The sequence below is a fragment of the Brassica napus genome, chromosome C8 (assembly GCF_020379485.1).
Source record: "Brassica napus cultivar Da-Ae chromosome C8, Da-Ae, whole genome shotgun sequence".
In the NCBI taxonomy this organism is placed as follows: Eukaryota; Viridiplantae; Streptophyta; class Magnoliopsida; order Brassicales; family Brassicaceae; genus Brassica; species Brassica napus.
In genome coordinates, this window is record NC_063451.1 from 9346545 (window position 1) to 9368518 (window position 21974).

General features: G+C 41.6%; 2 non-coding genes across 2 annotated transcripts; both read left to right on the forward strand.

Moving 5' to 3' along the window:
• The first annotated feature begins 6089 nt into the window (after nucleotides 1–6089).
• Nucleotides 6090–6196, forward strand: LOC125592110. Its single transcript, XR_007327960.1, has one exon. It is a non-coding gene; the product is annotated as a small nucleolar RNA R71 (small nucleolar RNA).
• A 7919-nt stretch (nucleotides 6197–14115) lies between these two features.
• Nucleotides 14116–14222, forward strand: LOC125592147. Its single transcript, XR_007327996.1, has one exon. It is a non-coding gene; the product is annotated as a small nucleolar RNA R71 (small nucleolar RNA).
• The last annotated feature ends 7752 nt before the right edge of the window (nucleotides 14223–21974 follow it).

Here is a 21974-nt window from a genome sequence, read left to right on the forward strand (position 1 = left end):
AACCTTGTTTGACTGGGTTGCATCAGAAGTTAAGTTTCCTGATGGTTATGTTTCAAATCTATCAAGATGTGTTGAACGAGGTCAAAAGTTCTCCGGAATGAAGAGTCATGATTGTCATGTGTTTATGCAACGACTACTTCCATTTGCTTTTGCCGAGCTCCTTCCAGCAAATGTCCATGAAGCACTTGCAGGTAATTATAATTTTATAATATATATACATATGTTATGAAATGTTATTAATTTGATTACTTTTGCAATATACAGCCATCGGCGCTTTTTTCAGAGATCTTAGCACACATACGTTTAAGGAAAAAGTCATCGAACAACTTCATCATAACATTCCGATCATATTGTGCAACCTGGAGAAGATATTTCCTCCTTCATTTTTTGACGTCATGGAGCATCTAGTTGTCCACCTACCGTATGAAGCATTGCTTCGTGGACCTGTTCACAACGGATGGATGTATCCGTATGAGCGACATATGAAACATTTGAAGGGGAAAGCAAGAAATCTTGCAAAGGTGGAAGGTTCAATAGTTGCGGGGAGTTTGACAGCCGAAACATCTAACTTCACATCATACTACTTTGCTCAAACTGTTCGTACGAGGAAAAGAGTTCCTAGAAGATATGATGATGGTGGAGTACCGACATCATATCCAATTGATGGTGTTCCTGACATTTTCTGCGAAATTGCACGGTTTGGTGGTAAAACGAAAGAAGTATGGTGGTCATGTGAAGAGGATAAACATAGTGCCCACACTTATATTCTGCTCAACTGCGAGGATGCAGTGACCCGTTACTTTGAAAGGTAAATATTTTTGTGAATGTTAATTATATGAATTGAAGTTAATTATGTATGACTTGATTATTTGGTTAATTTGCAGCATGTTTGTATCTCAAGTTGAAGAAGCAATACCAGGAATATCTCCAACTAATGTGGACACACGTAAAGATAAGCACTTTGTCAAGTGGTTAAAATCACAGGTACGTATTATATCTCATACATTGATTAGTTAAGTAAGTGTTTTGATACTTCAATATTAATTAAGAATAACTGCTTTGTGCAGGTTGATTATGACGATCCTTATTATCCCGTATGGTTTCACGAATTGGTTCAAGGTCCAGTTTCAAAGGTCACCACATCACCTATGTATTTCACACGAGGATTTACCTTTCACACATACGAGTATGGGAGACATCGGGCAACGAGTAACTACGGAATATGTGTGAAAGGTGAAACGGACTTTTACGGGATCTTGCAGGAGATTATTGAAGTGGAATTTCTGGGGTTATTGAAGTGATGTTAAGAGTTTTCAAGGCTCCTAAGACAAATGTTGTAGTATAGTGATTGTCGAACCAGTTCTGAGGGATATCAAAGTAATGAAAATGCAAGTACTCACTTAATCTAAGTGCAACCAATGATTTAGATGAGTTTTAAGCTATGACTAAAACTAAAAAGCAATAACAGAATGCTACTTTCTTGACTAAGGGAAAAGAGAACTCATGGACATAGGGATTAGACCTTGGGTGATCAAGTTTCGAACTAAGGATGACAAATGATCAATCAAACTATCGACCTTAAGCCTAGACACAATTCTAAGCAAACTCTATGTCTAGATGAATGCTCATTTGCTAACATATCTCAAACATCAAATGTATTTGGTTGAATAATACGAAAGCAATCATTACTAACAAGTCTACTAGCTATTTTAGCACCTTTAACAACAAATGTCTTTGGGAAAGTATACTAAAAGCCTAGGAGAGTTGTCTCAGGCATTTCATCAACACCTTTTGGGTGGGAAATGTCTATTGATCAACTTTTGAGTGGCCAACTCAGAAGATGCATTATGAATACTCTACTAGCAAGGAACAAGAATGATCTACACTAAAACATCCTAGAACTAACCTAATCACCCTTGATCTCCCTAACCCATGAATTCAAAAGGTGATTACTCACTAATCTCCATGATTCCTCTTAAACCCATATTGGATTTCAGATTAATCATGTAGAGAAATAGATAAGAAATCAACAAGAACACAAGAACATAACAATCAAAATCCAAGAGATAAACTTCTCAAGAGAGTTTTTGTGTATTTCTCAATAGATCAAAAGATAATATCCTCCTGGTGGCTTACAGAGTATTAAAACATAGGTTTAGAAAATAAAAACGTGCATAATGAAATGACCAAAAGGCCCTTAAGTAAAATAGAAAATCGACCCAACAATAGACGCGGAGCGACCTCGGCATGTCGCTCCGAGAGGTCGCTCTGGCCTTCGGGAGCGACCTCAGTGGGTCGCTCTGAGAGGTCGCTCCGGGCTTTGCTTCGTGTTGTCTCGCCGTAGAGACGCGAGCGACCTCGGGGTGTCGCTTTGGGAGGTCGCTCCGAGAGGTGTGTGAGATGCGAGCGACCTCGGCGCGTCGCTCTGGGCAAGTCGCTTCACTGGGTGAATATGGCGAGCGACTTCACGGGGTCGCTCCAGCTAGGTCGCTCTGAGAGGTGCTTTGGAGCGACCTCATGACGTCGCTGCGGAACCTCGTTCCCCTGCTCTGCTCGTCCAATGATCACATATTTCACCTCCTTTGAGCTCCAAATGCATCCAAATAGCCCCAAGAACTCCATGTGGCACTCCAACACCTGATAGAGACTCATGTATGCAAAATGTAACCTAAACATGGCTAAATCCTAGTCTATATGATCAAAATGCACATGGATGAATGGAAAAGATAATGGAAATATGCAAGATATCAACTCCCCCAAACTTGTTCTTTTACTTGTCCACAAGTGAACTTTCTAGAACTCATAGGGAGAGAGGTTTGAAGGTGGGAGCTCATAACCAAAAGAAACACAACTAGTACTCGATTCAACATCTAATCCAGCATGAGCACACTCTCTTATTACACTCTAGCTTCTCTAGGCCTATCTCAACTCTTTTTGCCCTTACACTCATCATCAAGCATCCACACATTCAAATCAACCAACTCTCACATTCATTAAGCACAAAACATCAGGTGAATTCTTGCAAATGGTAAGTTGGTCCAAGTCATTTGGTTGGGTGAGGGAAGGCTTTTATTCAAGTGATTCAAGAGGTTCGAAACATAAAATCTTTAAGGTGGTTTACTCTCGAAACAAGTAGCCTTGACATTGCACATAATAAATCTAAGAAAGGGATCAACTCATGCATACAATGCTCAATCTCCATTGTTCTACCATTTTCCCAAACATACAATTACACAATCATTCCCAAATGTCAAACCCAACTCACATCTCTCACCAAAAGATCCTAAGAACTTTAACTCCTTCTCTTTGAAATCTACAAGGGATTTTCCACAACCTCAAAACATTACTTAGCTCCTAACAACTTTGCTAGCCCACTTTTTCTTTCTTTTTCTTTTCTTTTTATTATTATTATTATTATTATTTTTTTTTTTTTTTTTTTTTGATGGGGGCCAAGACTTTTCATAACTTGAGCTAGAGGTTTTTCTACTTATCCCAATAAGACAATTCACTTAAACACAAAGAGTCATTTCTTTTCCTTTTTCATTGCTCCCAAATCATAATCACAACTCTCACCCCCCACCTATAGCTAGACAATAGAGTGCCCAATCTAGCAAGAATGAAGATAAAGCATTGTCGTTCCCGATACTCTCAACATTATGCACATGTAAGACTTTCCGAAGAAGGCCTCACTCATCAAACAATGAAAGCTTAAAAGAAGGGAAAGGTTTTGGGAGTGGTCTACCACTAGAGTTTGTCAAAATAAGATTGGCATAAAGAATGTGACAACTCAAGTGTGTATAGCCATGACTCAGTACACAAGGGACCATGAGCAAGAAGCATTAAGTTCGTTCAGTTCAAATAAGGTTGTAGTTGGCTTCAAAGACTGAGTTTCAGCAATCAACAAGTTTCAGGAAGAGTCTTCAAGGCTCGAAGCATACAAGTGTTTTTGAGAGGTGCATAAGCTATTCAGGTGCAAAGTAATGTTCTTTACAAGGCATTTCAAATCATTGCTCCCAATGCAAGTAAATGCAACCTATATGCTCTAGACTCTCCTAGAAATGCCAATGATGCAAACTAAATGAATTTTTTTTTATGCAAATATATATGTATAATGCAATGCATGAGACTCAAAATCATCAAAGCAAACGTGATCAAATACTTGGTACCTCCCCCAAACTTAAATGACACAGTCTCTGTGTTGTCAAGGAGAGAGAGATACCCAAAAAGAGAAAACTAATATGCAAAAACGAAATGGTATATACAAGGGAAAGTAGTGGGTTACCTTCTATGGAGAATGAGTAGAGGGAGATGCTCCCTCCTCGTCGTCGTCAGGTGGTAACTCTTCAAGGTGCTCATCAGTAAGAGTGCCCATCTCTTCAATGTAGAAGGCTTGCCCGAACACAGTTGGTTTCTTCATTTTCTCCTTGATGTCAAAGTGGAGAACATGCCCCCTTACCCAAATGGAGATCAATCGTGCCCTCTTTCACCTTAACAATTTCTCCTGCTGTAGCTAAGAATGGCCTTCCAAGAATCAATGGGTCTTGAGCCTCCTCACCCATCTCAAGCACCACAAAATCTGTAGGTATCTCATACCTTCCAATCTTCAGAGGTAGGTCCTCTAAGATGCCCACAGGGTACTTCACTGAACGATCAGCTAACACCAGAGAGAGTTTACATTTCTTGTACTGAGTGAATCCAAGCTTAGTTTGTGACAGACAAAGGCATCACGCTGACACTAGCTCCCAAATCGCAGAGACATTTCTCAAATACCATAGGTCCAAGAGCACAAGGTAGTGTAAAGCATCTTGGATCCTCTAACTTCTCTGGAACATCAAGCCTTTGGATGATGGCACTGCACTCATGGGTAAGAATCATCATGCTTTCCATTCCTTCTTCTTTGCAGCTACAACATCTTTCAGGAACTTGTTGTATTGAGGAATCAACATGAAAGCATCGATGATGGGCATTGCAACCTGAGCTTCACTCATTTGCTTCTCAAACAAAGCCTTGTACTTCTCTAGCAGCTGCCTCTTGAATCTACCAGGGAATGGTAGTTTGGGTTTACAGGGAGGAGGAACAAAAGAATTCTCTCTTGCTGGAGCAAGAACTTCACCATCTTTCACTGTTTTCTTCTCTTCCCCCACCTTTCCTTTACCTTTGGCTTCCACAATCTTCTCCAAGATTTCATCATTGATTTTCTCATCAACAATCACCACTTCATCATCTAAGTTGATGGCCACTTCCTCACCTAGTTTCTCAGCATCCCTGGTGAGGGTTGTAGGAGGTAACTGCTTACCACTCCTAAGGGTGATAGCTTTGGCCTCCTTGGGGTTTTGGTCAGATTTTCCAGGTAGAGATCCTTGCTGGCGAGTCTGGTGAGTGTTCATGGAAGCAAACTGATTCTCTAAATTTTGACTGTAGAAGCAAGATGTGAGAACTTGTTGTTGAGCTCATTGTAGCTCCCATCAATCTTGGAATGAAGGTTCTTCAACTCATAACCAACATGCTTCTCACTTCTAGTCTGAGACTCCAAGATTTGTTTCAGCAGGGTGTCAGTGCTGCTCTCTTGAGGAGCAGAGGAACCAGATGAGGGGTTTTGCTGAGGTTGATAGCTGCCTTGCTGGTTGTTTCGAGGCGGATAACCACTCTGTTGGTTGTTGGGATAGGATTTCTGTTGGTAGTTGTTGTACTGAAAGTTGGGCTCTTTTTTGTACCAGCTACCATTGTTGTTGATGAAACACAGCTCTTCCTGACCTTCCAAACCCTCAAACTCATGGACAACAGGTGGTGTCTCTTGGCTTGGGTTACCAACAAAGTGCAGCTGCTCTTGTGTGGCTTTATCAGCAAGGAGGATGTCTATCTTATCCTGTAGAGGATTCAAGTCCTTCCTCGTCTGCTTATCATCTGTTCGACTGTTTCTGTCGTGGTCTCCACTGTAGACTGCATCACTCTTTACCATGTTGTCAACCAGCTCCTCTGCATCTTCCTCAGTTCTCCCCAAGAGGAACCCATTGCTAGCTGTATCCAGTCTGGCCCTGTACTTAGGAAGAGCACCACGGTAGAATGTGCTCAGTAAGCTCTCCTTAGAGAAACCATGGTGTGGGCATTGAGCTTGGTTGCCCTTGAATCTCTCCCAGGCTTCCCTGAAGCCTTCCAAGTTCTTCTGTTGGAAACTGTAGATCTCATTTCTCAGCTTCGCAGTTCTTGAGGATGAGAAGAATTTCTCCAAGAATGCTCTCTTGCACTCATCCCAAGTAGTGATAGAGTCGCTGGGTAGAGACTTCTCCCACTGACGTGCCTTATCCCCCAAAGAGAAAGGGAATAACTTCAGCTTTAAGGCATCCTCTGACACACCATTGGTTTTTGACAACCCACAGTAGCTGTCGAACCTGTCCAAGTGATCGAATGGGTCCTCTAAAGCCAAGCCATGATATTTGTTGTTCTCGATCACGTTGAGGAGTCCTGACTTGACCTCAAAGTTGTTGGCTGCCACAGCCGGTGCTCGGATTCCTAGTCTATGACCAAGAATGTTGGGCCGGTCATAAGTACCAATGGGTCGAGCTGCCCGCGGTTGGTGTTCTGGCCCTTGCGGTGGATCTGCCATATCAATATCCAATCTCTGCAAGTGGGCTTGTTATTCTTCTTCTCTTCTAGCTCTAGCACACTCCCTCTCGAAAGCTCTGATGTCTGCTACTATGGGAACTAGGTTTGATGGACCCCTGCTCCTCAAGTTCATGCACCTGAAAGTTAAAGGTAGGTGAAGAAGAAGAATCAGTAACAAAAGAAAATAAAAATGACTTAGTCTCAAGTAAGTGACTAAATCTCAATGTTCAATCTACTCAGAATTTGGCAACGGCGCCAATTTGATGTTAAGAGTTTTCAAGGCTCCTTAGACAAATGTTGTAGTATAGTGATTGTCGAACCAGTTCTGAGGGATATCAAAGCAATGAGAATGCAAGTACTCACTTAATCTAAGTGCAACCAATGATTTAGATGAGTTTTAAGCTATGACTAAAACTAAAAAGCAATAACAGAATGATACTTTCTTGACTAAGGGAAAAGAGAACTCATGGGCATAGGGATTAGACCTTGGGTGATCAAGTTTCGAACTAAGGATGACAAATGATCAATCAAACTATCGACCTTAAGCCTAGACACAATTCTAAGCAAGCTCTATGTCTAGATGAATGCTCATTTGCTAACATATCTCAAACATCAAATGTCTTTGGTTGAATAATATGAAAGCAATCATTACTAACAAGTCTATTAGCTATTTTAGCACCTTTAACAACAAATGTCTTTGGCAAAGTATACTAAAAGCCTAGGAGAGTTGTCTCAGGCATTTCATCAACACCTTTTGGGTGGGAAATGTCTATTGATCAACTTTTGAGTGGCCAACTCAGAAGATGCATTATGAATACTCTACTAGCAAGGAACAAGAATGATCTACACTAAAACATCCTAGAACTAACCTAATCACCCTTGATCTCCCTAACCCATGAATTCAAAAGGTGATTACTCACTAATCTCCATGATTCCTCTTAAACCCATATTGGATTTCAGATTAATCATGTAGAGAAATAGATAAGAAATCAACAAGAACACAAGAACATAACAATCAAAATCCAAGAGATAAACTTCTCAAGAGAGTTTTTGTGTATTTCTCAATAGATCAAAAGATAATCTCCTCCTGGTGGCTTACAGAGTATTAAAACATAGGTTTAGAAAATAAAAACGTGCATAATGAAATGACCAAAAGGCCCTTAAGTAAAATAGAAAATCGACCCAACAATAGACGCGGAGCGACCTCAGCATGTCGCTCCGAGAGGTCGCTCTGGCCTTCGGGAGCGACCTCAGTGGGTCGCTCTGAGAGGTTGCTCCGGGCTTCGCTTCGTGTTGTCTCGCCATAGAGACGCGAGCGACCTCGGGGTGTCGCTTTGGGAGGTCGCTCCGAGAGGTGTGTGAGATGCGAGCGAACTCGGCGCGTCGCTCTGGGCAAGTCGCTTCACTGGGTGAATATGGCGAGCGACTTCACGGGGTCGCTCCAGCTAGGTCGCTCTGAGAGGTGCTTTGGAGCGACCTCATGACGTCGCTGCGGAACCTCGCTCCCCTGCTCTGCTCGTCCAATGATCACATATTTCACCTCCTTTGAGCTCCAAACGCATCCAAATAGCCCCAAGAACTCCATGTGGCACTCCAACACCTGATAGAGACTAATGTATGCAAAATGTAACCTAAACATGGCTAAATCCTAGTCTATATGATCAAAATGCACGTGGATGAATGGAAAAGATAATGGAAATATGCAAGATATCATGAAGCTAAAATGCGTCCTCTTCAAATGTGAATGGTTCGATCCTGTTGTGAACCGAGGGATTCGGTATAACCAATTTGGTGTTGTGGATGTCAATTTTGGGAGAAGATACAACAAATTTGAGCCTTTCATTTTAGCTTCACAAGCCGAGCAAGTTAGCTTCCTTCCTTATCTTCGGCTTCGAACTTCCGGGATAAACTGGTTAGCTGCTATCAAAATTACACCTCGTGGACGCATTGTCGCTGGAGAAGAACCGCCCTTGCAAGAAGAAGACGCTATCAATGAAGTTGAGGTACCAGAACAACCAACTGATGAAATCCTTTTGATCGACCCGCAAAACTTTCAATATGAAGATATTCCCGAAGATACGACAGATGAAGCACGTGAAGACGAGTTCGAGAGAAGCGACGAAGATGATTGTAATGATAGTGATGAGAACGAAAACGATTTAGAGTGATGTAATATTTTTTTTTTTTTTTTTTGAATTGAATGTTAAATTTAATTCAAAAAGAAAAAACCTTGTTACAACTATGTGTGGCCTTTCTCCTAAGATTTCTATACAAGATTTATAAAATCAAAAAGAAAATCATGCTTCAGCTCATCTACCTCCTCATCTCTTCCCATCCTTCTCAATTCTACCTAGCTCTCACTCCTACTAGGCAGCCAGCTCTCACTCCTACTGGATATCCAGCTCTCACTCCTACTGGTTCTTCCTAATCAAATTTTTAACCTTCAATAGTTTATCCCTTTCTCAAAACTGCAGCTCAAGTCCCCCTCCCATGAAGTATTATCTTGTTGAAAACCAATATTGTAACCCTCCTGCCAGCCTCTTATCCCCCTTCTTTTGAATGATTGAGAATTTATTTCTCATGGTCTTGTCGATCAGCTTTGCAATTAGAGCATATGGAGAAGCAGCCTTCCCGTGTCTTCTTCGGTTTCTCTCTCTCCAAATGCTGTGAACTGCAGTCTGAAATAGATATCTGATAGTAAAGAGGAGCATTTTCTCCTGATCTTCATCAACAATTATCCTCCTAATATCAGACCAGCTCGATGTAAACCGATCCCTTAGCACACCTCTCGCTAGTTTCTCCCATATCTGCTTTGTGTATGAACACTCAAAAAAGAGTGATGTAATATTGATGAGAACGAAAACGATTTAGAGTGATGTAATATATGTAACAAATGTTGTATTTCTCTATTGTAACGTATGTTAAAAGAAATATTGTTTTTTTACCATCCTAATGTTTGTGTAACAAATGTTGTTTTATATAATATGTATTTCTTTAGTTTTTAAAAAATTATTTGGAGTTTTAGGGTTTTAGAGTTTAAGTTGGAGAAATAGCACAAAGTAGTAGAGAAGAGATATGATGTTAGATGATATGTGACTTTGGGGTTTAGGGATTTCATTCTCGGTGTTTAGGGTTAAGCGTTGTAAAATCGTTGTAAAAATAACACGGGCAAGGTAACTTCGTCGTAAATGGTTAAATCGATTCCACGTAATTTCGTCGTAAATGGAAAAATGCGGGCCTGGTAACTTTGTCGTAAACGCGGGCCTGGTAAATTCGTCGTAAACCGACGTTTCGACGTAATTTCGTCGTAAATCGAAAAACGCGGGCCTGGTAACTTCGTCGTAAATGAAAACGCGGGCCTGGTAACTTCGTCGTAATATTACGTCGCGTTTACGACGAATCCTTTTCTATATATTGAGACGCCGAGACGAGGCAGCCTCGTTCATTCCTCCCAAATTCCTCTCCTCTCCTTCTAAGGTACATTCTCTTTCCTCCTTTTTTTTTTAAGTTAGTTTAGGTTATTAATTAGTTAGGTAATTAGTTTAGGTGATTAGTTAGATAATTAGTTTAGGTGATTAGTTAGATGACGGAATACTATAGTTTAGGTGATTAGTTAGGTAACGGAATAATTTTTTAATTATGTCGTCATAATTGATTAAATTTATTTAAATTTTTTTTAGATGGCTCCTAGAAGGAAACCAACAGCACCTACTTATGCCCAGTTGTTTGGCGATGGTTCCGGTACCTCTTCATCCGGTCCATCGCCTTCCGATGCAGTTCCAGACTCTCAGACTTCTCAGAGAGTTTTTTCGAGTCCTCCTCTTCCACCGCAGATGCCTCCACCTCCTCCTCCAGCGGCTGCACCTGAGCCTGTCCCAGAAGGTGCAGTTCATCCGGATTTGCGTGTGCCTTCATATGCTCCCTTCGCGAGATATACGGTGGAGGATTTGCTTGCCCAGCCTAGACGGGAGGGTTTGGATGTTCTAGACCCCGATAGACCCCGAGGAACTTATTGGTAAGTTATTAATTTTTATTACATTAAAATTTAATTAATTTTTATTTTCTAACGGTTAAATTGTTTTTTTTCAGGTTTGGGGCTAACAACCGTGTTAGCCGGAGCGTTTCGGCGACGATTAAGGGTTACTACGACGGGGCATACCCGAACTGGAGCAAGACACCAAATCACGTTAAGATCACGTGGTTTAAATGTTTTGCGGTAAGATTTTTAAACTTAATTAAATTTTCACTTTTAAATATATATATATATATTTTTTTAATATTTATTATTAATTGTAATTTTTTAAAAATATTTATGTTTCAGCAAAAGTGGCATTGGTCTTTGGGAATCACCGAGAGAGTGAAGGCGGAATTCGTTGCAAAGGCAAAGATACGCCTCTGCAACACAGTCTCTGATTGGAAGGACAAGTGGGAGATCTACGGGTATGAAGGAAAGCCCACTGAGCTCACGACGGATGTGTGGAATGGCCTCATCGCCTATTGGGAGCACCCCTCTTCGATCAAAAAGGCCAATTCGTGCTCGGCTTCTCGAAGGACGAAGGATAAAGATGGTCATTTGCCCATGCTTCACAGAACCGGACAAAAACCTCATGCAGGAGTCCGTCTAGAAGCTGTAAGTTTTGTTTTAAATATATATTTTAAAATATTCAATTAATATAATTTATAATATTTAATTTAATTTTTTTTTTGTAGTTCGAGAAGACGGGAGTCTTACCTTCTCTGTCTGACCTATTCAAGATGACTCACGCCACATCCGACGGAGTTTTTGTGGATCCTGCATCTGAGAAACTCTTCCAAACAGTGGCTGGTCGAATTGAAGAACAGGAGACGCAACTAACCCAGGAGTCTCCCGATGGATTACCAGTCACATTGTCCACCGAAGAGGTCGACAGAATCTTCGAAGAGGTACAACTTAAAATTTCTGTTTACATTATTTTAAATATTTTAACATAATTAACTATATTAATATATGTTTTGATTTTATAGGTGGCTCCTAAAAAGAAGGGACAGATAGTCGGTATAGGCTCTGTTAACGAAGTTGCAAGGGCAACTTCGTCATACACTTCGAGACGGGATGAAGAGACTGCTCAGATGAAGGCTCGAATGGATAGCCAGCAGGTTCGTTTAGACTCTCTTGAGGATTTGCTAGATGTGATGGCCATGGGAAACCCGGTTATGTAGAGAATGTTGAGTGAGAGACGAGCCGCTCTTGAAATGCCACCACGAGATCCCCAAGAGTCCGATCCAACCCGTCAACAACCGAGCAACCCCACCAACTACTTCGAGAATATGTAGTTTTTTTTTTTTTTTTCTGTTTGTATTATGAATTTAAATATTATTGTATGACTTTTTAAAATATGTTTTCCAATTTCATATTTCGTTTTAAAATTTAAATTATTTTAAATTCTTAATATTAAATATAAATTAAAATTTATTATATACTAATTAATAATAATATAATAACAAACGATGTAAACTCCTCGTAAACATTACATGGAGTTTACATCGAATGTTTACGAGTGATTAACATCGAAACATTTACGAGGGTTTTACATCGAAATGTTTACGAGTGATTTACAACGAATGTATTTACGTGTGCAAACATCGTTTTAATTACGTGGGCTTTACGACGAAAGCTTACGTGTCGTTTACGATGAATCCTTTCCCTGCGCTTTACGAGGAATATATTTCGTCGTAAACGTAACGAGTCGTTTACGACGAAATCTCCATTACGACGGACGTTTAACAACGAAATGTCTTTCGACGTTAATTCGTCGTAACACACCGTTTACGACGAATTTACAACGAATACTGCCCTAGTAAAAAATATGTTTTCTTGTAGTGTTAGGGGTACCCTTGCACTTTACCTCATACTCAATGGATTTCTCATCACACAACCGAGGTATCAAAGTCATCATAGGGTCACCCTTAATCCTTTTCTTTTGGACTTTTTCATTCGCCTTTGCATTCCCACTGAGTTTCTTGGTATCAGTGTGAGGATCTCCATCCATGACTTTTTTGATCTCTCCCTTTTTACCAAGCTCCTTCTTAGGAACAATTTCCGGATGTTCTCCACTAACCAATGAGATGCAAGAGGCGTATCGAATTTGTGATCTGGTTGGGACAGCCTTGTAGAAAACCTTCTTGTTGATGTTGGAGAAGGAGACTCTCTTATTAGGCATGTCGACGATCGCTCCCACTGTAGCCATAAATGACCTTCCAAAGATCAAAAGCATCTCATGATCCTTGCTCATCTCAACAACCTGAAATTCGGTATGGAGCACACAGTCCTCAACCTGAACAGGAAGATTGCAAATTGTTCCATAAGGGACTGCCATGGAGGAGTTTGCAAAAGCCAGCTTCACCTGAGAAGGCTCAACATCAACAATGCCCAACTCGTCTATAATCGCTTTTGAGACAAGGTTCACACTAGACCCAGAATCACAAATAGCTTCCTTGAATTCCACTCCAGCAATGGAACAAGGAAAAACAAACTTTCCATGGTCATCAACCTTAGGAAGTACCTTCAGCGATGGTGTCAGTGCTTCAGTAAAGAGTGCCTTGATTTCCTCCTGAGATTCTCTGCAATTTTTGAAGAACATGTGCAATGGTCGAATCTCCCAAGCATGTTCAAATGAGATCTTTTGAGGAAGCCTTCTTACCATCTTCCTAAACCCAGCCAGCTGCTCTGCATTAATGGGATCCATCAAATGTTTAGGTGGAATTGGATTGGGAACCTTAGGAACATAGACTCGCACTGGTGCAGTTTCAGCAGGTTCGCTAGGAGCGGTCGCTCCAGAGCTAGCAGACTGCTCTGTGTTCTCTTCTGCGCCTAGAACAGTCTCAGCGAACTGCTGCTTGATTGCATTACAGTGCTCAGTCCTAGGATTTTTATCAGTTTTTCCAGGGAGCATACCTTGATGCCTCTTAACAATCTTAGTTTTTTGAGCGAGCTAAACATCGATCTTTCTTATGTGGCTCGCAACAGCGTCATACTTGGCATTCAGCTCAGTGAACATGTTGCCCATCCTGGTGTCGATTTCCGTGGTTACCTGATTCAACACCTTGGCCTGAACCTGCTGACCCTGCAACAGTTGTTGCATCATCATACTCAGACCCTTCAGCTAATCTGGTTGACTATTCTCGGTAGCTGGAATAGCTTGCCGATTGTTCTACGGTTGTCGCTGGTTCTGGTCCTGAATCTGCCCGGCCGTAGCTTGCTCCATGCTGAAGACGTGCCTTTGATTGTTTTTCAGTAGCTGATCAACCTTGGCAGTCAGCTCATCTATCTTCTGGGTGTTAGAACTGTTCCCTTTCTTGGAGCATTCACTCTCCTCGTTCTTATTGGCTGAGGTAACAACCATGTTCTCAATTAGCTCAAACGCTCTATGAGTGGTCTGAGTCATGAAGTCTCCATTGCTGGCAGAGTACATAGCACTCTGGAATTCCCAGTCAACTCCATCATAGAAAATTTCCAAGAGGTAGTCATCATCAAATCCATGGTGAGGACATTCTCTGCGATAGTCATTGAAGCGCTCCCATGCGTCACAGAAAGGCTCATCGGTGAGCTGTCTGAAAGAGGTGATCTTGTTCCTCAATGCAGCTGTTCTCGCCTTAGATTAGAAATGGCGGGGAACGCTGATCGGACCTGTTCCCATGAGGTGAGAGAGCCGGTAGGGAGAGAGTTCAACCACCGTGCAACTTTTCAATCAAGAGAGAATGAGAATAACATGCACCTGATGTAGTCTGGTGGAACACCATTCGCGCGAGTGAAACTGCAGACTTTTTCGAAACTCTCAATATGCTCCATTGGAATTTCTGTAGAGAGACCAGAGAACACCTTTCTCTGTACTAGACCGATCAAAGCAGGCTTCATCTCGAAGTCCTGCCTGGTGCAAGGTGGAGGAACTATGGCAGAACGAGTTGTAGGGATGTTGCAAGGAAGGTTTCTCTGCCCGATTGGAGCAGCCTGCTCCGACTGTTCCTGCTGATGTTGGGCAGCTTGTTCCTGCGCTTGAATGGTCTGCTGTAACTGTTGCATCTGTTGCTGCATGAGTGCCATAGCCGCAGCGAGATCATCCTGATTGGCGTGATCACCCATTGTGGTGTCGGTTTGCCTTGGCTGTTGACTATTTGTTCTTTCTAACCTTGCTAGCTCCTGGTTGGTAAGTGTAACCAATTCTCCTTGTGCGTTTCTCCGAGTATGTCTACTGATCATGCACCTGGAACATTAGTTACAACAAAAAGGATAGAGCAAGTTAGAGGTCTTAGACTAAATAAATAACCGAAAAATAAAGGTAAAAAGTGGTCCCCGGCAACGGCGCCAAATTGATATTATGTGTATACGCACACCAATTAACCTAATGTGCACACTACCACAATCGAATGGTATGTCGATGTAGCACTTTAGGATCGAATTCACCGAGACCAACGATTACACTTTATCTTTATGGGATCAATACTTAGCTAAAACAATATGGGGGTTTTAAGATTTGAGGGTTTCGTGAGAAACAAGTAACAAGATTAATTAAAGTATTCAGATAATTAAAATGCTAGCCTAGGGTGGTTTGATTGGGTGTTAAACAAGTGTGAGCCAAACAATTATTCAAGTTCAATTAAGAGCAAGTCTAGAACTCGTATCACTCAAATAGAACAGTCCACTGTCGTGGTACTGCTCCCTATGCTGATCAATCTTGATACCTAAACACTCGTTTGGATCAAGACACGACAGCAAGCAATAGAGATCAAGTCCGATATGTTCACAAAACACCCTAACATCTACTTTCACTAGTTAGGGATGCAATGCTCATTCATAACTGATCTAGCAACCTATTACATGGTTAATGAATAGGTTAAACCTAGGATCTAACATTAAGCGACCAGTTTAATGCAAGCATTAAGAACAATTATGAATGAAGACAATCAATGGTTTCACTTATCTATGTTTAACTCACGGATCTAACACCCAAACACCCTAGACTAAGCAAGTTGACTACTCAGCCATGAACAGAGAAAACACAGAGACAGAGACTGAATAAAACATGTGTAGATAAAATAGAATAAGGGTTCAGGGGGTTCTTCTCTATGGTGAGAGAGATGGAGCCTTCTCCCTTTACAAAGTATCAAATCACAAATCTCTAAAAGCTCAAGTCTGGTTCCTTGTGTAAAAAGTAGCGTAGAATGTAAAAAGAAAGAGAAAAATATGATATATCAAAGCCACAGGCGGCTGGGAGAAAAAGATGGGATAATTAGGGAAAATCCCGTATTGACTTGTAGTTTCCTTAAAAATCTCAGCCGCAGGAACATGCACTCGGGTGCTCCGCTCGATCAGGAACAGTCGCTCGGGTTGCTCTGCTATCGGGAACAGTCACTCAGACTGTTCCGCGTGAAAATCTCCAAATTGCATTCTGTTATGTCCTTTTTGTTCCAGCTGGTCTATCTCCAATCCAATGCAACTCCAGACCTGTAATGACTCAAAAAGGACTAGGAAGACTCGATAAAGACTTGAAAACCAATTAGAAAACATATATACAAGATGCCAAAAACACCATATATCAACTGGGCCGTGTCCGTTGGTTGTTCCCTGGTTGCTTTAGTGCATTCTCTTTCTGCTTTGATTTATGTGGTTTAAGATTTTTTGTTTACAGATCTCTCAGTTACCAATTCTGCTTGATAAGATTTTGCTTGATGAATTCATTGATCCTTTGTCCACCTTTTTCTGATTGAACGAGCTTGTTCAACGTGTGTTCTGTGTGTTGAGTATCCCTTATGATCCTTCTAATGCTCTCTAACCGAGATATGATACCAATTGTACAAGTATCTTGCTCACTCGTCTCTCTTAACTTTTATCTCACTCTCTCTAGGTCATTGAGATTATCTCTCGTTTGTTTCAGGTTCGTGACTCCTTTGACGCTCAAGAAAGAAAATGCAAGCAATCGAAAGCAAGAAAGAAAGACACACACGTTTTAGAGTTTTCTGTCAATTACTAGGTACATCTCTTTCAGGATTGGTGCATGGAATTCACTATCACCAGAGTTACATATGCTTTCTCTCTCTAGATCAACAACGGCGCCACACGCTCTGATCAGAGTACAAGAGGAAGAAGAAGGTTGTTAAGGGTTGTTATGGCCTCCTTCTTTTAAACGCCAAACCCCATGATCCTCTAAACCACACCCTTATTATAAGCCCATAAGTCATGGCCTCCTTCTTTTAAACGCCAAACCCCAAGTTGCTGACTTGACTTGCTTCTGTAACAGGTCCCAGATTGGGCTTTCAGTCCATTTGCCTCCGACTAGAGCTAAACCGAACAACACACTTCACAAAATTCAATAGCTTTCTTAATGTTATTGTAACATGAGTTGTGATATATGGAAAAGACTTAAGAGAATTGATTTTACTATCTATGTCACTAAAGTTGACTTACTTTTTCCGTCACACATCCGTTTAGAACTCCAGAGTTAAGCGTGTTTGGGCTGGAGTAGTGAAAGGATAAGTGACCTATCTTGAAGTAATTCGCGATACCACGTGAGTGATGCCAAATCATAGAAAAATGTCATGTGGTGATTGCAGGTTCAGTATACAATGATTTCGAGCCTTGAAAAAATTAACGCACCGAATGTTAAAATAGGATGGGTCCACGGACCGAGAGTGGGCGGTCAGGGCGTTACACTTATTAACTAGATGTATATAAATCTGTACGATACCTAATTTTATACCTATTAAATAGGTAAATAGTAATGTGTCAGTGTTATTTATTTATTAAAGGGAGAATTGCCAAGTGTGACTCAAAACTTGGAGTCAAACCCAAAACAATACCCCAACTTGGGTCAAAGGCAAAAGTAACCTAAAAGGCTATTGAAATTACAACTATCCCCTTGTGACCAAACAAAAAAACGGAATTCTTTTTACGTTTCTACCCCTCGCAAGTCGTCTGTTTAGACGACTTGAAAATAAGTTGTCCAGACGACTTAACTTAAAGTCGTCTGGACAGTTAGTCTTAAACATAATTTAAAAATTTTGTAAAAAATATTTTGATAAGTGAAAAATGGGAATTATGTAATTAACATATGTCTTAGGAGGTATAAATTAAGATATAACAAATTTCAATTGTTTTCAGCATAGATGAGTGAAAGTAGTGAGTCATGATATTCTTAAGTTTATGTTTCATCAACATATGTTGTAGTATTGTATGTGTTCTTAGGGTTAGATTTTGGAAAGCATTAAAACCGTTTTTGAAAATTTTTAAAATTACTTATGCGTGTTCATTTCTGTGTATAGTAAACACTATTTAAGTATAATTTGATTTTATAACGTGGTTAGTTAGTTAATCTAGTCATTTTAGTTTAGGGGTTCATTTTAGGGTCTAGGACGACTTAATATTTTGTCGTCTGAAAACAGACGACTAAATATTAAGTCGTCTGTTGTACATTATCAGCCAGAATAAGTCGTCTAAACCGGACCAAACCTTAAAGTTTACCAATGTAATTTTAAAGCTAACCGGATTATTTACCCAATATATAAGGTGATTTTTTTTTTTTGTTTCATTTTTCGCGATATTCAGAAACCCTAACAGTTCTCTCTCAAAGGCGATTTCGAATTCCCACGATTTCCGAACAAACCATCGTTCTCAACATCGGCTATCTATCTCACTTCATTCTCACCGTTGTCGCCGCAGCTTCTTCTAACCCTAGCGCCGCCGATTCCTCTAAACCCTAGCGCCGCCGATTCCTCTAAACCCTAGCGCCGCCGCTTCCACTATTTCCGAACAAACCGTCGCCCTCGCCACCGTGGTCACCAACGTTCTAAACACTAGCGCCGCCGCTTCTTCTAAACCCTAGCGCCGCCGCTTCTTCTCTGTAAACCTTAGCGCCGTTTCTCTGTAAACCCTAACGCCGCTAAGTCATCAATCTCGAGGAAAAGATGAACATAAAACGTTGTCTCTATCAATTTACTCATTCTCACCGTTTCACGTTTATTTTTTCAGATCTATAACCGCAATGACGAGTACTCCAACTCCTTCTGCGACTGGAAGACTTGTAAGTAATTTAAGTCGTCTGGAAAGTCTTCCAACTGGACGACTTAGTAGATGACTTAAATATAAGTCGTCCATTTGGAAGACTTTCCAGACGACTTAATTATAAGTCGTCTACTAAGTCGTCTGGACTTATATTGTTGTCTTTGATTATTTTGCAGACAAAAAGGATGGATATTCCAGAACTCCCCCGTAGGTTATACACATCAGGGGAAGAACCAGAAGCCCACAATAGCATTTCGTATCATACGGATAACAGCAAGTTGCATACTGCTCTTAGGAAAGCTCTTACTGATGACGAATTTGAAGAGCTCAAGGAGTCGAGTTTGGGAGTTTTCATCAAGTTCAAGGAGCAGGGATTTGGTTGGGCTTCAAGGCTGGTTCACTACATGCTCAGTTTCAAGCTGGACATTAAGAAGAAGTATGAGATGTGGTCTCTCGTTGGTCCAGAACCTTTGAGGTTTTCACTGTTAGAGTTTGAAAACCTCACTGGTCTAAACTGCGAGTACATCGAGGACCTTGAGACACCAAAATGTGACGTTACCCCAGAGATGGTTTCTTTCTGGGGGATGCTGGGAGTTCATCTGGAAGCTGGGCCAACTACTGATCAGATAATAGCAGCACTGCAGAGATGCGGGGATTGGTCCAGGGAAGATCGCAAGCGGCTCGCGTACCTCTCCATCTTCACTGGATTCATTGAAGGGAGAAAGTTTTCAACCGCTACACGATCTACTCTGGCAAGGCTAGTGATGGATTTAGAACGGTTTGAGAATTATCCATGGGGGAGAGTCGCATTTAAGGTGCTGATGGACTCTTTGTGGAACAAAGAAATTGCTGGCTGTTACACCGTGGATGGGTTTATACAAGTTCTTCAGGTCTGGACGTACACAGCTATGCCGGAATTGGGTGCTAGTATTGGTGGTCCCAGAGCAGACAGTCCGTCTCCACCGATACTGGCTTACGAGGGCAGCAGAGGCCGCAGATCAATGAAAGCTGCTATCTTGAGTCAGGTATTTACTTCAATCCAAAAGACTGCGCAGACGACTTATTATAAGTCGTCTGGAAGGTCGTCCAGCTGGACGACTTATCGGACGACTTAATTAAGTCGTCTGGAAAGTCTTCCATCTGGACGACTTATTAGACGACTTATTATAAGTCGTCTGGAAGGTCTTCCAGCTGGACGACTTAGTAGACGACTTATAATTAAGTCGTCTATTTAGTATTTTTTTTCAAATATCTAACTCGATTCTTCTATTTACTGCAGACCCGCGTGATCAACTTTGTTGAGAAGGACATTAGTGAAATGTGGCCAAAATGGGACTCTGAGGTTGAGGACCTGCCCGCGGAGAACATCATTAAAGTCATGTATGAGCGGAGACCGTGGAAGTGGACCATGGATTGCTGGGAAGTCACTGGTACTAAGGTCAATACAAAACCTAAGGTTGTGACTCCATCAAAGAAGGCCAAAGAGATGGTTGTGTTGGAGGAGGAGGAGGAGGAGGAGGAAGACAATCCAAGACCTCGGAAGAAAGCTCGTAAAGAGGCTCCTAAAGTGGCTAGTGAAGAGGCTAGAGAAGAGGCTAGAGGGGTGACCAGAGAGGAGTTGGAAATTATGTTCAAGGGCGTAGCTGACTGCATGAAAAAAGGGTTTAATAAGTGCATGAGGGAGTTTAGGAAGTTGTCCGATAGATTGGAAGCTGTGGAGAAGAAGGTTGGTGTCACCAATCAGGCTACCCCTCAAGATAAACAGCCTACCCCTCTTGCCAAAGAAACCGGGGGTAGAAACAAACAGGCTACCCCTCAAGATAAACAACCTACCCCTCTTGCCAAAGAAACCGGGGGTAGAAACAAACAGGCTACCCCTCATGCCAATGAAACCGTGGTTAGTAACCAGCCTCCTCCTCATCAAACCAAACAGCAGCCTCCTCCTCCTCAAAAGAAACAGCAGCAGCCTCCTCCTCCCAAAAGAAACAGCCTCCTCCTCAAAAGAAACAGCCTCCTCAAATCAAAGAGGTTAGTATCAAATCCAGGGTTAACTAGTTGTCCAGACGACTGTAAAAGTTGTCTGGACGACTAGTTGACCCTGGACGACTTAAACGTAAGTTGTCTGGACGACTAGTTGACCACGGAAGACTTAATTTTAAGTCGTCCAGGTCCAACTAGTCGTCCAGACAACTTTTGTTTAAGTCGTCCAGAGTTAACTTGTGTGCAACTTTTATTGCAGAGATGGTTGCCGGAGGATACAGCAACCGAGGCGAACTCGGTAAATAAGACCTCCAAAGAGATTGTTGCTGTCACTTCCACCGATCACCAACCGAGCCTCGCTTCCACCGATCAACAACCGAGCCTCGCTTCCACCGAGCCAAGCGATCCAGTTTCAGAACCGAGCCTGGTTGTATTGGACAAGCGTGCAAAGAGTAAACGAGCGAAGAAACCTGCTCCCACTGTGAGATCTCCTTATACGGCAGAGAAAAAAAAAGATAAAGTGGCAGCCTATAATCCATTTCCGCCAGTAAACAAAGATCGGTTGAAGGAACTCGCTGATTGGTTGAAAACTGATCCGTAAGTGATTGCTTTACCCATAATAGCTTGATTTAGTCGTCCAAAACTGATTGCTTTTTTTGTTTGCAGTCATTATTTAACTAAGACCGAGGACAAACCACGTACATCACCAACAAGGTGGTACCACTTCCTCCGGACAGCCAGAGGATGGCTGGAAGACTGCGTAAGTCTTCTGCACACGATTTAAGTCGTCTACAAAGTCGTCCAAGTAGACTACTTTCCAGACGACTTAAAGATAAATCGTCTGGAAAGTCGTCTACTTGGACGACCACGTAGACGACTTATATTTAAGTCGTCTGGTAACTTCTAACTTGTTATATTTAATATGCAGCATATAGATGCTTGGATTAATGTGCTAAGGCAGAGGTATCAGGAGAACCCACAAGCTTTCAGGAGCGAGCGAATGTGCTTCCTGGATCACAACTTTTCCCAGTCTTGGAGAGAGCAGTATCACCTCTTCAAAACATCGGAACCTGATCACAAAGGTTTAGGAAGAGTTCTACCTGGTGGGGCGTCATATTTTTATGACGGATCAATACCTTCATTTTGCCAATCAAACAAGAAGTGGGGGGAGGACATTGATGATATCTATGCGCCAGTGAACTTGGACGACAAGCATTGGGTTGCTATTTGGATATCGATCCCTAAGAGGCACATAGTCGTCTGGGACAACATACCTTCATCTAGTGTACCAGACGCATGGGATGCGATAATGGAGCCTTTTCTCCAGATGGTCCCTTATCTGCTTGTTGAGTGCGCA